At 35.5% G+C, this 20005-nt stretch overlaps 1 protein-coding gene across 1 annotated transcript in view; it reads right to left on the bottom strand.

Annotated features, from left to right (window-relative positions):
• The window catches only part of LOC124632125, a 55097-nt gene extending 36149 nt beyond the window's left edge, over positions 1-18948 (bottom strand). The window contains exon 1 of the mRNA XM_047166803.1: positions 18718-18948. The gene's annotated coding sequence lies outside the window, so the exon portion shown is untranslated. The remainder of the gene's footprint in view (positions 1-18717) is intronic.
• Positions 18949-20005: the final 1057 nt, after the last annotated feature.

Consider the following 20005-nt stretch of genomic DNA (forward strand, 5'->3'; position numbering starts at 1 on the left):
TTGTCGTTGGGAGCACCGAAGGCAAACGATCGCGTGGTCGTTCACCAACCAGATGGACCGATCAAGTGAAAGACTCATCGTCCTCCGAATTCTACGCGGTAGTGAGAGATGCGCTGGATCGAAACCGGTGGAGGCAGATCATCCGCTCCAGATGTTACCCCGATGCTGATCCTCAGATATGAGGGACCGACTATAGAGAGAGGTGGGTTTTAAACGACTTAAAAAAAGTAGGTTCTTAGTTTGACAGTGAGATAACTATGATATCAGAATAGTGAGGCTTTTTTACAAATTAAGCACCCGTTTAGTTCCTTATTTCAGACCTTTCCTTGAAATCGATATAATAACTTCCGATTCAAAAAGTCTAAAGGAAGTAAATTACCTTCCTTTTTATAATTTTTTGATTAATTTGCCCCAATAATTAAAACGACCTAACATTTTGTAATTGAAGCAAATGTTTTGACATTTAATTAAACTTGACGGTACAAGGGTGAAACAATAATGTGAACAGAAACACAATAACGTAGGTATTTGAATAAAGCAACTTTAGCCAAATTACTGGAACAACGTCGTAAGATTCACTGCCTGAAAAAAGCAATTTAAACTTTATCTACAGGATTAAAAAGTCAATTTCGTTTAACATGTTAAAGGAATCGTGAGATCGCGATTGGCGTCGCAAGATGTCTGGCAGATCAGACAGTTAAGTATACTTTTAAATGCAGGGTAAGTAGTATTAGGGAAAACTGCTCGCTTTTTGCCATTTATTTCAGAAAGTCACTAATCGCACAAATCACGTCAAAAGTGTAAGTACTTTTTTCTGTAGTTGATCAGTTAATAGATTTTAGTCTTTATTATTCTTTACTGTACACAAAAATATTATTATAAAAACACAATACAGAGAAGTTATGTACAAAGGCAAGCTTAACCTAGAGTTGGGTTCTCTAACAGCAAACTTTAGAGTGATAGAGAGATTCGATAGGATGAGTAAGTTATAGTGCCACACTGTAGTATTTCACTAAATTTTGGAATTTACATGCCTAAACAGCATTTACAATTCCAGATTACAATAATTTATTTCATTACTTTGTCATTTTATTTTTTTTACTTTGTCATTGTTTGTAAGTAGGACAAAAAAAATATATTTAAAAATGCTGTTTTGCGACTCGCAACACTAATGACCCAACCGCGTATTAATGAGACCGCAACAATTAATTGAATAAATGAACAGTAACAATTAGCAGGTATAAACAAAGCTTACACTACGAAAATGTTGTAGGTAATGAAGAATTATTTGATGATTTTATAAACGTGCTTTAAAATATGAAAAGATGATTTTATAAATATGAAAAGTAACTTGTGTACATGTAGCTGAAACTAGGGGAAGCAGCCATTAGGTTAAATAATACAGAAAATTAGAGAAAAAATAACATTTCTTCCTATTTTATTTCTCACAATATTACAGAAAAAGCAGCCACATTTCCTTATTGCGTGGCGACAATTTCGTCTATTAAGGTTCCGTCGACCTATCTTTTAGCCAGCAAACAAAATCAAACCTTGTCACGTAGTAACAAGGTCGAAAATAAATAAGAGCCACAAGTAAGGTCGGCGACAAAATTTACGTGATTTATTTTGTTAAGAATAAGAAAATGTATTGCGGAATAAACTTTTTGATGAACGCGTTTTTCTTCATTTTAATTGGCTAAAAAATCGCTGTCGTATTTCATGTGGGCTTAGTTTGTGTTTTCACTACGTGCAATAGTTTTTGAGTGTATCGCTAACAGACAGAAATACGTGGCTAAGAACTGTTGTAAGATAAGATTCTTCGCATAAAACATAATATAAAGATAGGTTCATTAATAAAGCATGCGAAATGGTTAACATAGTAAACTTTCTAGGTATTCCTTCATACTAAAAAAATTACAATCTTTAAGCCATTTATACATGCTATTTAGTAGTAACATGAAAATGGTGATAATAATATATATTTTTTTAATCTAAAAGCATCGATATCCGTAATAACTGCGTTCATGATAATCGTAACCAATAATAACCAGAACCACTGATAACCATAGGTTTGACGTGATTTCACGGAAAACCTATCATGATACACATAATACTATGTTACATAGCACGCGTTCACAACCATTTATTATGTTGCTATTCGAGCGAAATCGATTGTAACTTGATTTAGTCCCTTCAGCTAGGGTGACTGTGTATAGTGCCAAATTGAATACCATTTCTTATTAGGGTTCCGTACCCAAAAGGTAAAACGGGTCCCTATTACTTTCACTCCTCTGTCCGTCCGTCCGTCCGTCCGTCCGTCAGTCCGTCAGTCCGTCAGTTATCTGTCATCAGGCTGTATCTCATGAACCGTGATAATTAAAGAACTGAAATTTTCACAGATGATGTATTTTTGTTGCCGCTATAACAACAAATACTAAAACTAGAATTAAATAATTATATATTTTGGGGGGCTCCCAACAAAAGTGATTTTTTTGTTGGTTTTATAAATAATGGTACGGGAGCCTTCGTGCGCGAGTCCGACTCGCACTTGGCCGGTTTTATTTTTCCGAGAGGTAACAAAACTATATTCCAAGGTTCAATGGTCTTACTACAAAAGAAGTTAAACAGACGAAACATGTTTTAGATTTGAATAGAGAATTTTCCTTAAAACGTGATGAACACCTGTTCAACGTTTATATAGTAAGACCCTAAGCCTTTGTTTGTTGATTTTATTGATGCTTACAAATAGTCAAAAGCCAGAAAATCTAAGGGTGCGTCCACATCTGGCGAATGCGCCGCGAATGCGCAGCACGCGAGCCGATCGCGAGCTGTCCGCGAGCTGCGCGCGTGCAGTCACTGCAATAGTTCGGTGCGCCTCTTTAGCGCAACTCACGCAAGGCTCGTATAGAGCGCGCGAGCGGCGCGCGATCTGCGCGCAATCAGTTCTCGCCCTTACAGTTCCGTATATTGGCTCAGTACTATCGAAGATGGCAGACGTCGCGCGCCGCCTGCGCGCCGCTCGCGGGCGGCGCTTAGGTCGCGCGCGAGCTGCGCGCGGGCGGCGCAGAAGCGGCCCACGAACAAAAATGCACGCGCGCAGCTCCCGGACAGCTCGCGATCGGCTCGCGTGCTGCGCATTCGCGGTGCATTCGCCAGATGTGGACGCACCCTTACGGTCGAACCATGTCTTGAGAAGGTCAGTTAGACTGGAAGCCTACCTTAACATAGCGAGAAGGAAGAAGATGATGAAGAGGAGAAGCAAATCCGAAGATCATACACACAAACACATAAATTAGGTAAGTCATTTCAATGTATGTCATTGGTAATTTCAATGTCAGCTGTGCTGTCGGCCTTGAAAGCTATACAACAGCCTTACAGATGACGGATATCCATCGATATGACAGATAATAACATGTCTACGTTATACCATTACCAATTGACACGGAATTTCCATCGTACGGTTCGTGTATAGTCAGTCACGGATATAATGTGATATGAAAATACTAGCTGTTGCCCGCGACCTGCGTAGGCAATATAGATTTCCAATGTCGTTTATTTAATTGTTCATGCTCAACAATTTATTTAATTGTTAATTTATAAATATGTATATATGTAGCTATGTGTAGTTTATCAGTTGTGTTAGCACCCATAACACAAGTTAATTAATAACTTAGCATGGGGCTAACCGACCGTGTGTGAAAGATGTCCCGACATTATTTATTTATATTTATTTATTTATAATTATAACTCCTGTTGGTGATAGCGTGATAATATATAGCCTATGTGTTGAACCGCCCCCCAGGTAATAGTCATGCAAAATTTGATTTAAATCCATGCAGTACTTTTTGAGTTTATCATGGACAAACATACAGACAAACAGACATACAGACAAAAAATCAAAAAACTTCATATTTGGGTTCAGAATCGATTATGGATCACCCCCCAAGTATTCTTTAAAAAAAATATTCAATGTACAGTTTTGACTTTCCTATCATTTTATTATATGTATAGATACGGTACGTGGTTGTGTGTTCCCGGCTGCGGGAAAGCGTTTACACGCTTAAGTAAATATGATTACGTACGATGGAATTTGCCTTTTTATTTGTTCTGTGTAATGAATTGCTGTTTCAATGGTTTCTGCGTTTAGTTTTCATTAAGTAAAATTGGCGATGTTCATTCTAAGATTGCTTTTAGGTTAGCATACCTATATGTATGTAGCTACCTGCTTTATAATGACAGTCTATTAAGTTTCTGAATATATCTTAGATATTAAAGAAAACATGATATTTTAAAGTGGAGTTAAAATAATGTTACCTTACATTTATTACCTTACTAGCTTCTGCCTCCGGGGTTTCACCCGCGTCTCGGATGGTGAGAAAAACTATCCTATGTCCTTCTCCCGGGTCTAAGCTACCTCCCCTCTTATTTTCAGCTTAAGCGGTTCAACCATTCTTGAGTTAAAAAATGGGTAACTAAAACGACTTTCTTTTATATATAGATTCTCTATTCTATCATTTATATTCCCCAGGATATAAGCCTCATAGAAAGCGAAAAAGTTATCGTCCTCAAGCAAAAGGAATCGTTTCTTTTGTATAGGAAACAGCCATCAGTGAATTGGGGCAGGAATTTAATCGGTATCGCTATAATCTTTATTGTTTTTACGACTGCAGCAATAAAGAAACCATTTCATCCACATTCAATATTTCAATTTCCTAATTCTAAAAAATTTTCAAGAGGAGTTAAAATAAACATAATATAGGTACACATATGAAATCTTTTTTATTTCAAGTCACAGTTTGGTTGGAAACAATTGTTTTTTTTTTTTTTGATATTTTAAAATGCATAACTAATTTCATTTCATTAAATAATGTTTATATCTAAAACGATATATTTTTATTTTATTTGTAATTTAATAATTGCACTGTACAATGGTCATCACGACATTATTATCAAAGCTTTAATAGTTATATTGCATGTTGATCCATACGTTTATAAAAAGCGATGTCAATGACATTAAATTGCACACCATGGCAACACTATTTTGCCGAAAACTGGTGACAAGTCGCTCCTGGCACCTTAATCATAAATCACTTGAAAAAACGCCTACTACAGCATTGTACAAGGAATATTTTAAAAAATTAAAGTTAGATGTGACCCATTTATTTATTCACAAAACTTTCAAAACTCATTATTAGTTTACTTAAGTAATTTTCGGCTTCTGTGCACCCTTAATAAAATCAAGATTGAAAACCAGATAAGGAACAGCTCTCATTAGTTCCAAAACCAAACATACCTTCAAATCACACCATTGTTAGTCCGTACGGCGTGAAATCACACTTTTTTCAATCACCCGGAATTTCCACCCAGAAATTCTTCACGCACCAAAGAAAAATAAACTTTATCCCAATAATAATAAAGTTGTTTTCGTCTTGAAAGCTCTACGCATGCGTACTTTTGTTACCGCAGTGCGCGGCGCCCGTTAGACCCGACGGCGCGCGTGTGGACTCCCCATTACTGAAAAAAAAACTCAGGCCATGTTTGCAACATATATTTGTACAAACATATGGTCAATCGGAAACAGTTTAAGTATTTGGGCCAACGTTTGTCACGAAGTTTGACGTGCTGAAGTGTCATTGGACTCGACTGCAGTGTTTAACGAAGTTATTTCTGTGTTATGTAGTAAATAGCACAATTATAAAATGTATTTTTATATTCAGTTACTTTGTAGTAAAATAGATATCTAATTAGCTTAATGTTACGTTAGTTCGAGCGGTCGTTGAAGTTAGGTCAGAGTTTTGAATTGCAGGGAAAGTTTTGTACCTAAGCGACTATCGAGTAGGTACATTATATTGCTCGTTTAGGATTGATTTTCTTAGTGAGCTTGAGCTTATTTAAGAATACGATTTGAATACATTTGAAACATTAAGGCATATGGTGGTAAAAATCAAGTATAAAAGTTGTTTAAAACATACAAGTGCTTAAATTATGGTTAACTTTTTGAAATACTTTACACCATTCAAGTTTTGTTGCTGATAAAAAAATATTAATACCACATATTACGGCTACCTAAAAATTTGAAAAATATATTTCTTAAACAAAACACCATCTTATAATACTGAAGCCGTACATAAGTAAATAAAAAAATCAAACCCAAAAAGGAAATTATAATCACGAAGGATTTAATGTTCGGAAAATCCCTTAAAAAAAATATCTGCAATCCAATCTCTTTACTTCCGAACTCGTTGTCTGAAAGAGTGGTGAAAAGAAAAATAATATGTAATCCTATTCAGCGCTTAGATGCTTACGATTTAAGCTAAGCTTTCAAGCATCCAGTCTGATTGCTTTGAATTATATAAATTTTTCAAATATTATTCTCTATTTTTGTTAACTGATACTGATTTGGAAACTAATAGATTTTGTCTGCATATACGCTGAGAAAAAAAGATAGCAGACTTTTTGGAGATCAAGTTTAAGTAAACGTCTGCCGTTCACCGTTTTTGCTGGGAACAAGAAATAGTGGAACGAACTTCCCAGTAACATAATTTTGTCTAGGTATATTCGTCTAGGTTTGAAGAACCGGCTGCTCTTTGTAAAAGACCTAGGTACTCAGCTGTATCCGGATGAAGCCGACCCCGACATGATTGGGAAATAGCTCGGAAGATGATGAATCGGAATGATGACGAGATGAGATGGTTTCAAAAACTGGTTCAAGAGGTATATATAGATAAAAAGTTTTTCTATGCGCGTCATATTCCGCGCGGAAAGAAACCTGTCGTACAGTTACAGGTGTCATTGTTTGTACGCCATTAGTGGTCAATTATTTGTTATCACTCAAGTACTCGTACACCGCCCTTAGGCTGTTTGTCCACCGACAGTGCCCTAATAAAAAAAAGTGCAAAACCATCAAGTAATATAATAAAAAGACACATCCTATTATATTAATCACTACAGCTATCAAATTGTAACCCATTTTTCAAATCAATTGAACCCGCCAAACACACGAATCAATTACACCGCTAAACAGGGTTCAATTAATAATTAATTGAAACCGGTATTCGGTAAAAATAGTGGTAGTATTCAGTCTACCGAGTCGTATCGATTAGACCAATCAATTGGGAACCGTGCCCTTGACAAGGTCATTTATAGCGATAGTTCAGTTTATTTAGGCAATCAGACTAGAGAACTGGAAGTAGGTAAGTAGGTAGGTACTACATTTCGTTTATTTAGTCGGAACCTCGATTGAACTAATCAAGCGTTTAGAAGACTGCTGTAATTGGACTTTTTGTTAGTCACCCATCTATATACCTACTTAATTGGGTGAGTAGGTATTTGTTAATCTGATTGGTAACTGATAGAGAATGAGACCGATTAAAAGATGGCATAAGTTTAACTTTTAAGTTCAGATTTCTGCACGATGATTTTTTCCTTTATCATAGTAACCCAGATACAATGAGAAAGAAAGTAAGGTTATTCGTTATGTTTATGTAAAATATTGACGAGCATTAAGAATCAAAATTAGGTAGCTATTATCAAGAAGATTGTGATTTTTGGGCTAAAAAGCTCCAAAACCTTACCGATTAAAAAAATATACATATTTACAAAAAAATATTATATGTTTACAAGCTATACTTTCCAATCCGATGATATTTTATCTAGTTACGGGAAAAAGTTTCCCGAGGACGCAAGTGTAAACGCAAAAACGGTAGGTTCTAAATAAGTAAATAATAATAATAAAAAAACAATAAAATCTGCCTATCTAACCGCATAATTAAAAGACGCCAGTTGTTTAAGTAATTAAGACATGGAAAAAAACATTTTTATCATAAAACGGTTACAAAGGTTAAATAAATATTTTGATATTTTTTTACAATTTGTAGTTTCCCAGTAGGTATTAGTTACGAAATACTTACCGATAAAATGTTATACCTAATTGGAACAAATATAATAGCCTATTATGGTCAGTTTTTTTTGCCATGTAAACACAAAAACAAAAATTGAAAACATAGTGTGTAGACATTGGTCCTGGCTTTCTTCAATGAGATATTGACCAAAAACTAGTTACATAATGTTTATTAAATACATACCTGTAATTATGAAATCATTTTTTGTAACTCATATTTCTGTCTACATAATAAAATTATGATACGTATCTGTATAATAAATAAAATACAAAATCTGGATTCTGCTGTAATATTCGCCGTAAACCCAAAATCTGTACGTCGACGACATTAAAGTGACCTGGAGTCGTGCCAACAAATATGATCGAAGTGGTTTTCAACTAGGACACGTTTGAAAAGGATCGCTACTTAAACCTAGCATAATCTTAGTATCATTTTCATAATTTCTGTCCAGGACGACCACTGTTGAAAAATGTAGGGCTCCCCCATTAAGGACCAAAGGGACAGACTGTAAGCGACTTGTGTCGAATTGCTATCCGCAACTTTTGACAGATCTTTCAACCACTTAATTTGTAACCTGTATGTACTGTCCTAGTTCTAAATATGAAAAATTGCCATATATACTAAATTTGTCGGTCAACGTCCATATTGCATGTATTTTACTTTATTGTATCCTTATTCTGCATAATATGATATATTTTGAATACAAGATGATTTTGAAAGAAAAGAAAGGAAAATGATTAATGAAATGTAAGGCAGGCCAAGTCGACAAGATATGAACTATTCTAAGCATCTTGTAACACTTTTATATTGTAGTGAACACTTTAAAGGTTGAGTGTTCGTCTCGTCTACCTGAAATTCATTCATCAAATTCACAAGCCAGTCGACTTCTCGGCTTGCTTTAATAAAACAACTTCACGGCTTTCACTCCCCACACTACAAAGATGTTTCTTAAAGCATAACACAATCTTTCTCAATACTGAACATTACTTGAAGCTTATAAAAAGTAAAAACGAAGTCTGAGAACGACTTGCGCGTGAGAATGCGTTTATGCCAAAAAACATCTGTATTGAGAACCTTCTCATTTTTTGGAAATTAGTTGAAAACGATGTCCTTCCTAGCTGTCAACGATTCTCGATCATCATTCTGGCAAATTAGAACGATCCGATTTCAATCGATAACCGGCTGCTAATCGGGTAGGTAGCCGCCAACCGTGTCCGGTTTCAGATAACATAATATCCGGCATTCATCCGTCACTTCGGGAAAGCAAATACCCTCTAAATGAACCGTTACTTCGCAATTTATTTTTAGAATTCTGATTCTAGGTATACTAATAATGAGTCCCAAAGAATTTGTTTGTCAAGTCTCTTATATATTTTTTTTGTATTTACAGGTCTAATACATAAATCTCCGAAACAGCCTTACTGAAAATGACACACATTAAAAAAACATCAACTTTTAAGTGAAGACTTAAAAGTTGATGTTTCCCGTCCCTATAAACATTAATTAAAAGATTCATTAGTGGTAACCTCATCTACTATCCAAGTTGAAACGAGAACCGTACAAGTCTCCCCTTGGTACAGAGTTGTGACATAAAATATATGATAATATTAATAGCCTCAAGTATAGGTGGAATGAACTTAATTGTTAATAGTGTAACTTTTAATATGACCTGGTGAAAGTTGTCTGAATATGGTAGATTAAGGTTTGCTTCAGCCAATCTTACTCATGGTAGTATCGAATTATTCAGTGGTATACATAGTCAATTGTTATTGTTTCGCGTAAAAATCGTAATTCAGCTGCTTATAGAAGAACTGGAACAGAATTTCAACTTACTAAAGTCATCACTAGTACAAGAATTTTCACTTTAAATCTGGACTAACTATTGAATAATACTGCAAAGCTTGATGCAAAAGTTCTTGCATACATCTAGTGTCAGCCATTAGTTTGAATATTTAAAAAGACAATTTAAATAGTTTCAACCAATAATGGTAAATGGATTGAGAAAGTAAGATAGGCAGTCCATGTATAACACATATTTGGGAAAAAGCTAGACTAGATGATGATGATGATAAAACGAACATGAACAAAGTTTTGACAGAGGCAGTTTTATATGCAAAACTTGGATCGCACATACATGATAGTACCTATGCGATACGACATAAGATAAATGGGAACTTAACGACCATCTTCTACCAAACCTGAAGCGAATGCCAATTTATGGACTTCATTAAGGGCATACTGAAACCAGAAAATTGAGCCTTTTAAACCCGGGTCTCTCGGAATAATTACTGTGATAAAAAGGTTCGCGGCTGGAATAAATTACTAGCTGGTGCAGTTTAAGCGGTCTCATCAGTCGGTGCTTTAGACAATTGGAACAAAAAGATGGGATTGTCCTACTTATTCCCAGAAGTATAATGGTACCGTTTCATATAATTGCACTTGAGATTTTTTCGTGCCGTTGCGTTGGAAAGATATGAGTTTTAGGAAATTGTAATGTTTTTATTGCGAAGAAAGTTTCTTTAACCCTTGATTTTTTAAGTAACATCCCAATCTATGTCATTTGATGACAGTTTTAAAAAGATAGGAAACTATATCTAAGTAAAGTTTAAAGGAGCACCGTGCAAATCTGTCTTTGATATGGAGTTGTGACAAGTCATATTTAAGTAACATTTAATTAAGAACATAAATGTTACAATAGTGAAGAAACCAACAGCGAAGATAAGAAAAACTCGCATCTAAAGGCAGAAGAAAATAATAAAAGTAGTTCTATCTAGATTCCAAGAGCCAAGATAAATAATAAACAAAACAGCATCGCAAGCGATAGTTCTACTTCCGAACAAACTACGAAGTTTAATGAATTTTGATCAAGAAGTTGATCTCAAGATCTATATTGCTGAACTTGTTAACGATTTACTTAAACATTAAGTAACTCAAGCTTTTGATAAGGAAACTTGTGCACTGGATATTAATGAAGATTTAGCCGGGCCGCACACATTCGGTTTCCGGAGTCGGTTACCTGATCAGGAATTCCAATTCAGGATTCCGTGACATTAGCGCACACGTCCCGGTTCTGACTATCTGAACGCACGGAGAAAATTCCGAAACGAATGTCAGGTTTTTTTTTCGGAAAAAGTAAGAACGTGTGCGCTCTTGTGAACATTTTGTACGAAAAAAAAGCATTTCGGTTTCCGAATCTGAATTCCTGATCAGGAAACCGAATGTGTGCGTACCGGCTTAATTAGTTTGATTGAATGTACCTATTGTATTTTCATGAGAGATGTAGCTCGAAATAACTTATAAGAATGGGTTTATTTTACAATTCCATATTGTTAAAAGTCTGTCTTGTATAATGATTTTATAAGACATGTTCTAATCATTACACTATTTTTCTTAGTTGATCCATCTTCGTTATAATCTCCTGCTAAGTTTCTCTGCAAAGTCTTGTTCCTCTAACTTGTTCGCAAGTAACATTGCGAACTAACTTATCTATAACTACTACGTATGACACGAATCAGGTTCTTTTATCAGACGTGTTTTCTGAAGAAAATTGTTCTTGCTCTTATGTGACTAACATCTGTATTCGTTTCTTTTGTTATTTTGCTCTTTTATTGGAAGTCCCTTCCTACAGTGATTATATAATATAATCTTAAAACAAGCTGAATTCTCATTAAGGCCCAGTTGTTCGTACGTTACGGTAAAGTTAAAGTTAAAATTTGACCGATGTTAATTTTGACTACGGTTAATTTGACGTTTTTATTTTGAAATTTTAACGTTTGTATAACCAACTGGTACTTCAGCAACGCTATTTGAATTTTAACCCTGTTAATTTTACTGTAACTAGAATTTAACCCTAATCTTGACGAAACTGAGCTTCGAACGACCGGCCTAAAATGACAAACCATTCTCAAAATTCAACTCTCACTCAACGTCATCATAAAAAATAATACGCCAGCCTTTTTTATTCCACTCTCATATCCAGTACTTTTGAAATAAACAGTAAATATAAACGAGGACAAACCTACTCCAGCTTTTTCAGTTTATGTAACATTAAAATATAACGAATCCAAAAAGCAGGTCAAAAACTACGTGGAAAGCATTCAGTAGGCAAAAAACGTGACTTTTCATACCTACTGAGAGCAGTCTAAAGTTTTTTTTTGTTTTTTTGAGGGTCCTGCGAGACGGGATCAGTTGAAAACGTAACTTGAGTCCGCACGAGCGACTGACAATAGATACGTTTTCCTGTAATGGTGTCCCGGAACACTTTACGATATATTTTTCAGTGGCTTTATGTATAATAACTGCGAAGGCAGATTTAATGTGGGTCGAATTTCGAACCGAAATAAGCGTTTTGAAGTATGTTTCTTGTCGTCCAATGAAACTATCCTCCTGTGCGTTTACATATTATATCAGAATGAGTATGATCCAATGGTGTGATCCAATAATTCTGTCTGTTAGCATATAATTTTGCCATGAAAAAAGGTGGTCATAACATTTTGAAGATTTTCGTAAAGTATTCGGGGTATAAACTTGCTAGATGTAAATTAATCGTAGGACACTCGACAGCCTAACCTTCGTAAACCCGGATCACTGTATGTTTTTAAAATTTTGTTTTTATACCATTTACATATCTATCATTTATAATAGATTATATTTAAAATAAGTGTACAAAAGTAGATCCGCCATTCTGACTCCTACTAGAACTTTTACATTTATAACAATCTCTTAAGACACAAGTAGGTAAGATATCTACAATAGAACTCACAAACGATGGTCCGATATTGTCAATACTTGAAGACTATTGTAATCATTCAACTCGAGACACAATAGGAGACGCTTCAGCACTTATCTTTAGAGACGTTTTCCAACAGGCCTGAACGTCAGATACAAATGTAGATAATACTTATAAAAAATATAACTAAACACAGAAAACGTTTTAACACTGGATCTCAAAACATCTAAGCTTTTAGTAAAAATAACTCTTAATGGAGACAACGTAAATATTGTAATACGATACAGTAAACCACTTAAGGATTGTCTAAATGTATTGACAAATATTTGGTAGAAGATAGATGGTTGGAAAAAATAATGCTCTGAAAATGAAAGCTAATTTAGGAAACTCTTTAGTAAGAATAGTACAAAATATAAAGTACTTTAAAAAGAAGAATGCTATGAATCTACGGCTTAATACCCCGTGCAAGTCAAAAGACTAAAAGCCATATTAAGAATAATGTCGTTTACAAGCAACAAGCTGGAAATGTACAGTAATTTTGTGCTAGAATCTTTAGAATTAATTGTGTGTGTGAAAATAATTTTACAGACTGAAATATTACTGCAGTTCAGGAAATGTAAGCATTCGTCTTTAGAGAAATACAAATAAAGCTTACAAATGTAGCAGGAAAAATAATTGAGGGAAAACATATAAAACTGTGAAAGAGTTCGTAGTTGCAACTAGCCGAAAAACTACTCTTTCAAAAGCAGTACCTACCGAAAGTTGATATTAAAACAATAAATGATGCAATCAGAAATGCAATTCAGGAATAATTTTGTGAGCTTTTCGAAAATATTTTCATTCTCTGATATGAAATTATGAATTGCAAATTAATTTATTCGATGAGCTGTTGAATACTGATTTATTAATTTCATCTGACTTTAATTAACTTATTGTATTCTGAAACATTTAATTTATTAAATAAAGTAAGGGCAAACTTATTTCCTCGACATGTTTTTATATAATGGCTTGAAACAAAAACGTGTAGTAAAAATAGCTTTGTATACCTATCTGAAATATTACTACCAAAGTTCACAGAGGTGACATTCAAAATGAACAAAATAAATGTATATATCCAATAACACCAAATCCCTCAAACAAGGCTGTTGTTGTTTTCAAATAAAGCAAAAACAACGACTCGGAGGCAGAAATCTATAAACTGCCAGAATATCTTTACGATAAGCCACCCAATTTCAAAATAACAAACCACGAAGTAACCTTTAACGAAAATACCATTTCCTATTCCAAAGGTTTATTCACCAGTCTGTTTTTTCAATCCAGATCAAAATAACTCTTGAAAAGAGAGCCATCATCCCAGGTGAGGGTATTTCGAGACACTTGATAAGGGTACATGACTCATAAATGAGCTGTCGCATACACCGACCTCTGTATAAGCAAGAAGCGCTCCCTAAGAAACCATTTCGCTTGCAAATGTTTGCTTACCAACTCCAATACAACCTACGCAAAATAAACAAATGAGAGAACATTTTAATCTAAGTTTACATGACTATCTACTGGAAAAAGTGTTAGTAAAAGGCGATGGAATCGATTTAAGAAAAACTGTTACTCAAGTGATTTATTTTGTTGTGTCACTGAAGCAATGACTTGATGAAGTCTGTCATTTACCATTACTAGAATATTATATCCCACTGCTGGGCAAAGGCTTCCCCATCTCGCTGAATTCAAATCTGTTATAATATAACAGATCAAACACATAATCGATTTTACCTCGTAATGTGCATCCAACAATGCCAACTTCAGCCTTGATTACCAAAACCATTATTATCTAAATTCCTCTATTTTTCATTCGTAACTTTTCCTAACTAGTCCACATTCATTCTGTCCAACTTTTGCTGCTAAATCGCTCACCCAGTGCTAGATTACACAAGTTTAGCTTTCGACATTTCCATTGCGGACATAAGGCGTGGCTTAGCAATCCTTCGCTTGACTCCAATTTTGTTTCCACATTTTCTTGTCGCGGATAAATTGTATCGTTTAGAGGCACATGTGTCGTTGCAGCATTGATTTAAGCTTCTTCGGCATATTTTATATCTGTATCATTACTTATAGCACCTACAAGATTTATGTACATACATTTTTGCAGCTTTATATCTCTTGTTTTTTACTGCTCATATTTCTTCGCTTAGTAAATCTTATCGCCAAGCTTTAAACTACTTAGTATTAATTTATTCATCAAGTTTCATTGCTTGTTGAACTCGATGTTTAATATTTTATGCTTAAAGCTAAACGTTTAAATTACTTGAAACCTGACACGTCTTTGCACCAACGCTGTTTCGAACATCAACGTCTTGAGACGTAAAGTAGCTTATAAACGAATCATGCAATTGCGTCTACCTACGTTGATTTTATTACCGAGTGCCATTAAACTTCAAGGAGTTTTGAAAATGTCTAGACAGCACAATATGAATTAGTAATGATGTATAAATATGCTTAGATTGTTTTGCTCAATTCTAACGAACAAGGAAAGAAAGCCGAGTAGGTAATTTACTCCAGCATAATAATCGGAACAGCTTGACTGAATAGGTACTCCAAGTTACGTCCTAGCCTAGAAGATAGTGGACATAATTGCATTTTGTCATTAAGTAGTTACATATCAAAAGTTAGAAAAGTTTTCCTCATGGGACATGGGAAAAGTCCAGAGCATTTATAACATGTCTTAAAAAAGCAACCCAAAAACATTCTTCATACTATTTTGACCAAAAATTCATACGGAAGAGCACCTGTTATATTTTTCCTTTATAAAATCGGCAATTCACTAAAAAACCATTAGGCCTACGAGAACATTAAAAAATCCGGACAATATACTAGCATGGTGAACCATTGTCGTTATTCTCTTAATCCGTGAACAATGGCCTGATTCCATGGCATCGCTGGCATGGTGCCAGGGAAAAACGCATAATGTTACACGCCGTTCTGTAAATATATGGGTGGGTAAAGCGGGCGGAGACGCCGACGAAAATCCTTGATTTTGCAGTGGCTTTAAAGTTTTATGTCACTGTAACACATACGGTAGATTCAGCTGTTTTGTCGTTTTGACGATTTCTGCATTGCTGCATGATGGAATGAAGAACCTGGTATTTATATAAGGCAGTTAATTGTGCGTCTAGAGTCAGCAGTTAATAATAAGGCCATCGCTTGACAATGGCAATTATTTTAATGTCATTGTAAGCCTTTTTATAGTTTCACACCACCTCCTATCTAATCCGATTGGAATAACTTGGCTTGCTTTGGATTTTAATCACCACGCTTGCTCAGTGCCTGTTGGTGATTTCAGACTTTATAGTCCAAGTATCTTTGAGATGTTTTCCTTGATTGGTGACCAAGACAAACTCAGATAGTAAATAAAAACTTAGAAAACTTACATTGGTATTTGTCTGTCATGATATCGAATCTAAACACTCATATTTGAGAGGTTCGTACATTACCCACTAGCCCACCATAACATACTTCAAACATAATTAAAAAAATATAAGTTCTGTTCAAGTGCGAAAGAAGCTTCTTTAAACCTTTGTTCCAGACTGCAGATACGAAATATAAAAATTGGCAACCTCTCCAACGATTATACAGCCACAAATCGTAACGAAACATCATCCTCCTAGTCTTTTTCCCAACTATGTTGGGGTCGGCTTCCAGTCTAACCGGATTCAGCTGAGTACCAGTGCTTTACAAGAAGCGACTGCCTATCTGACCTCCTCAACCCAGTTACCCGGGCAACCCAATACCCCTTGGTTAGACTGGTGTCAGACTTACTGGCTTCTGACTACCCGAAAATAAAACCGCAGCGTACACGCACAAAATTTGAAACTCCTGTATGTTTTCAACGGCTGCATGGGGATGTCGCCGCTTGGGAGTTATTGTTTGGTGTTTTATTTTCCTTTTTTACGGTCCCCATTAAAGTGTATTGAATACTCGTTAATTATTTTGGCAGATCACAGCAAGGAAGACAGCATGTCGATTCTATAAAATATCACAACTCACTTCGACATCACTCTCACTTCGACTTCGATCTAAAGGTAGAATTCCGTGGACGCGACAATAGTCAACCTTTGAAAATGTATGGCACCGTTGTCGAGGCCCGTGACAGTCGCGCGCGGCCGACGAATTTCGTAAGCTGCTCGCGGCATTGTCAAAAATTTAATTCTGGTTTTACTAAAATTCTATAGATGTTATTAAGCGCTAGACCATGTTGAGAAGCGTACGGCCGCGAGCGGCTCACGAAATTCGTCGTCCGCGCGCGACTGTCGCAGCCCTCGGCAGCGGTGCCATACATTTTCATAGGTTGACTTTTGTCGCGCGCGGCTGCGACAATCGCGACCCACGGAATTCTACCTTAAAGTTTCGTGATTGACATTGTCAAACTACACTAGCGCTTCACTATCGAGCGTGTTGACAAGTTGAACTAAATCAAAGTCGAGATTTTGACAGATTTGTCAAAATCTGTCTATCTATAGGGGAGGTAGGGGAGAGATGGGCAGTTGGGAGACATGATCAAATCAGAATAAAAGGGGGGTCCTTTTATTCTGATTTCTGATCATAGTTTTGTTTTTTTTTAATTGGGTAGTTTACGTTACCGACTGGTAACGGTGTTCATCCATAGACTATCTGTCATTTCTGTGAGTTGTCAAGAACAAACACTCGTAAAAGTACTTAAATATTTTGTTGCGGTTTCGGATCGTTATAAAGAGAAAACTAATGAAAGGTATGTGTATTTTCTATTATTAATTATTGATTTTAATTATTATTAATTTAGAGATTTCTGTTTATTTTATACTTAAAAGCTGCCTCAAATTCCTTACAATAACAAATTATAACTAAAACATCATATTTAGCTAAAATTCTGTGTCAAAACTGATAAAATTAAAAACTGATTAATCTCGGTTGACATTTTGTCGAGTGGGGAAGTCACTAGCACAGCATTGGTCGATGTCGAGCTCACTTCACTTCGCAAGTGATTAGGTGATGTTTACAGAATGCAAAATCAAGGTCGTTCTGAATCGAATGCGAAGTGAGAGTGAATAGCGAAGTGAAATGCGAGTTGTTGTTCGAATTTTATAGAATCGACGTGCAGGCAGGCCTTGGCCCTGTTGCGCCCCGCTGGGGTTGCTGACAGTATTCTACTTGTGTAGCCCTTTCATTTGATACCCATATTGAGGGGGCTGTGCCATTTTGTGCCGGCGGCCATATTGGATTTAATTAAAGGTGTATACAAAATTTCAGACCAATCGGTTGACAGGAAGAGGGTGAAATTTGAATTACTAAATTTGATCCAAGAATAAATAATAAAACAAACGGGGTGAGCTAAATAAAACCGTTTAAATATCTCGTAATGTTGAAACTGATTGTAATTTTTAGGAAAGCTCTTTCATTATATCTAGCCGAATATAAGAAATGGCAATAAAAGTTGATAATGATCTGTAAAATCTGATTTTTTATGCAATAAATTGTGAAAAAGTGCCCATCCCTCCCCTACCTCCCCTAAAGTATGAAATGACATTACGAATCGAAGTGAAATGCGAGTTGTTGATCGAGTTTTATAGAATCCCAGTACAGGTCAATTTAAAAAATCTGGTTAGTACTGCAGTTCAGGTATTTAGTTTTACTTCGTTTAATGTAGGTGTGTAATATTTTAAATTATTGTAGGTATAATGCAATATTCAGATTTGTTTTGGAGTAACAAAAGTTCGTTGACATAGACAGGTACTTTTATGAGTGTAAGGAAAAATCTATACAGGTTCTAATACAATAGAGTAATAATAATATGAAAACAGAAAGGAAGAAAGACTTTCCAGTAGCCGGTAAATAAATACAAAAAATATTGCGTTATAAAAACTAAAAATAGTAACTCAATTCGAGTACAAACTTATGAGCTATCCAAAGAAGTTGAAAATAACCTCCACCATCCAAAAATAGACGACAGAAGAAAGAAATGTTAATAGCTGAAAAACGCCGCATATACCACCACAAAAAGCTTCATTTTAACCCACATAATATACCTGGAGCGTATTAAAATTAGACACAGGTACTCACCGTGTCATTCCGGCGCACAAAGGGCTGTTTTTCACTGAGCTATCCAGGCTTGTGCCAAGCGGTATTGAATCGTATTCCCCTCTGCCACATGTGTCAAAATCGCTCGCACTTTTGCCCGAAACACTGGTCAAGGACGCGTCACTTGAATTTTTTTAGTGATTGCATTTTAGGTTCAATTTTGATGACCTATGGTGTGTGCAATGCGGAATATTTTAAGGGGGAACGTGGAAGCGGGCGCGGCCTCTACCGTACGGCCGCGAACTACCCTGCATGACGCTACTAGGGCTGGGCTTGAGTCGTCGCCCGGTAAAATGTGTGGTAAACTAGCGGTACATTACTGGTGGTAATTTTGGCTTCTAGTAATTTTAATGCCAATAATCATGATGATGTTTTATTTTATTTAAATGTTTTACACAAATACTTGGCTAGAGTTTAACTGCAAAATAAAAATATACTTCTTTTGCATCTTATCTTCAAATAAGTTATCCGCCATATAAATAAATGAGTAAGAGCGTTAATACTTCATGGTGGGGGATTATTGTAATGAGAAGTGCATTTTCTTAAAGTTACCTAATCTAATCTATTAACACACAAAAACAGTTTTTTTGTTCTCCTATATTTTATTTCATCAAATAAAACATCACATCCGAAATAAATCTCCATATACATAGTTAGTACAATCACATTAAAAATATTTACCAGATTACTTTACGGAAAATTACCGCTTCAAAGTTTTCCCACAACCGGTCCGTGTCCCATCCCTATAAATATTCTGCACATGCGCGGTAGAGACAGACAGACAGACCCCAACGTTTTGTGGTAAATAATACATTTTAGTCAACTGTGGCACTACGGCTATGCAAAGCTAAGCTTACTTAAAACTTTACTAATAGAGTTATTTTGAACTAACTAAATCAGTAACTTTACTATTACTATTTTGAAACAGGCGAAAATTTGTATACCTACCCAATGGTTTGTTAGTAGCTTTGAAAGTATAATTGTAGTCAAAAACACTAGTTCATCTTAGATAGACGAACCTTAGTTTGAAATATGAGTTTCCATAACTTCAACAGAATCCAAAAAATCAACAGGATGGTAATATAATACCTAAACGGGAAAGTTGGTGAATAGACGTTGTTCCTTTTTCACGCAAAAAGTATCAAATGGATTTTGACGAAAAATGGCAGTGACTTAGCTTATAATCAGAATAACAAAAATAGGTCCTTCGAGCAGGTGAGACCGCTGAATAAAGCTAGTCTACATATAAACAAATATTCAGCTCGCTAAA

The sequence above is a fragment of the Helicoverpa zea genome, chromosome 7 (genome assembly GCF_022581195.2).
Source record: "Helicoverpa zea isolate HzStark_Cry1AcR chromosome 7, ilHelZeax1.1, whole genome shotgun sequence".
NCBI classification, from domain to species: domain Eukaryota; kingdom Metazoa; phylum Arthropoda; class Insecta; order Lepidoptera; family Noctuidae; genus Helicoverpa; species Helicoverpa zea.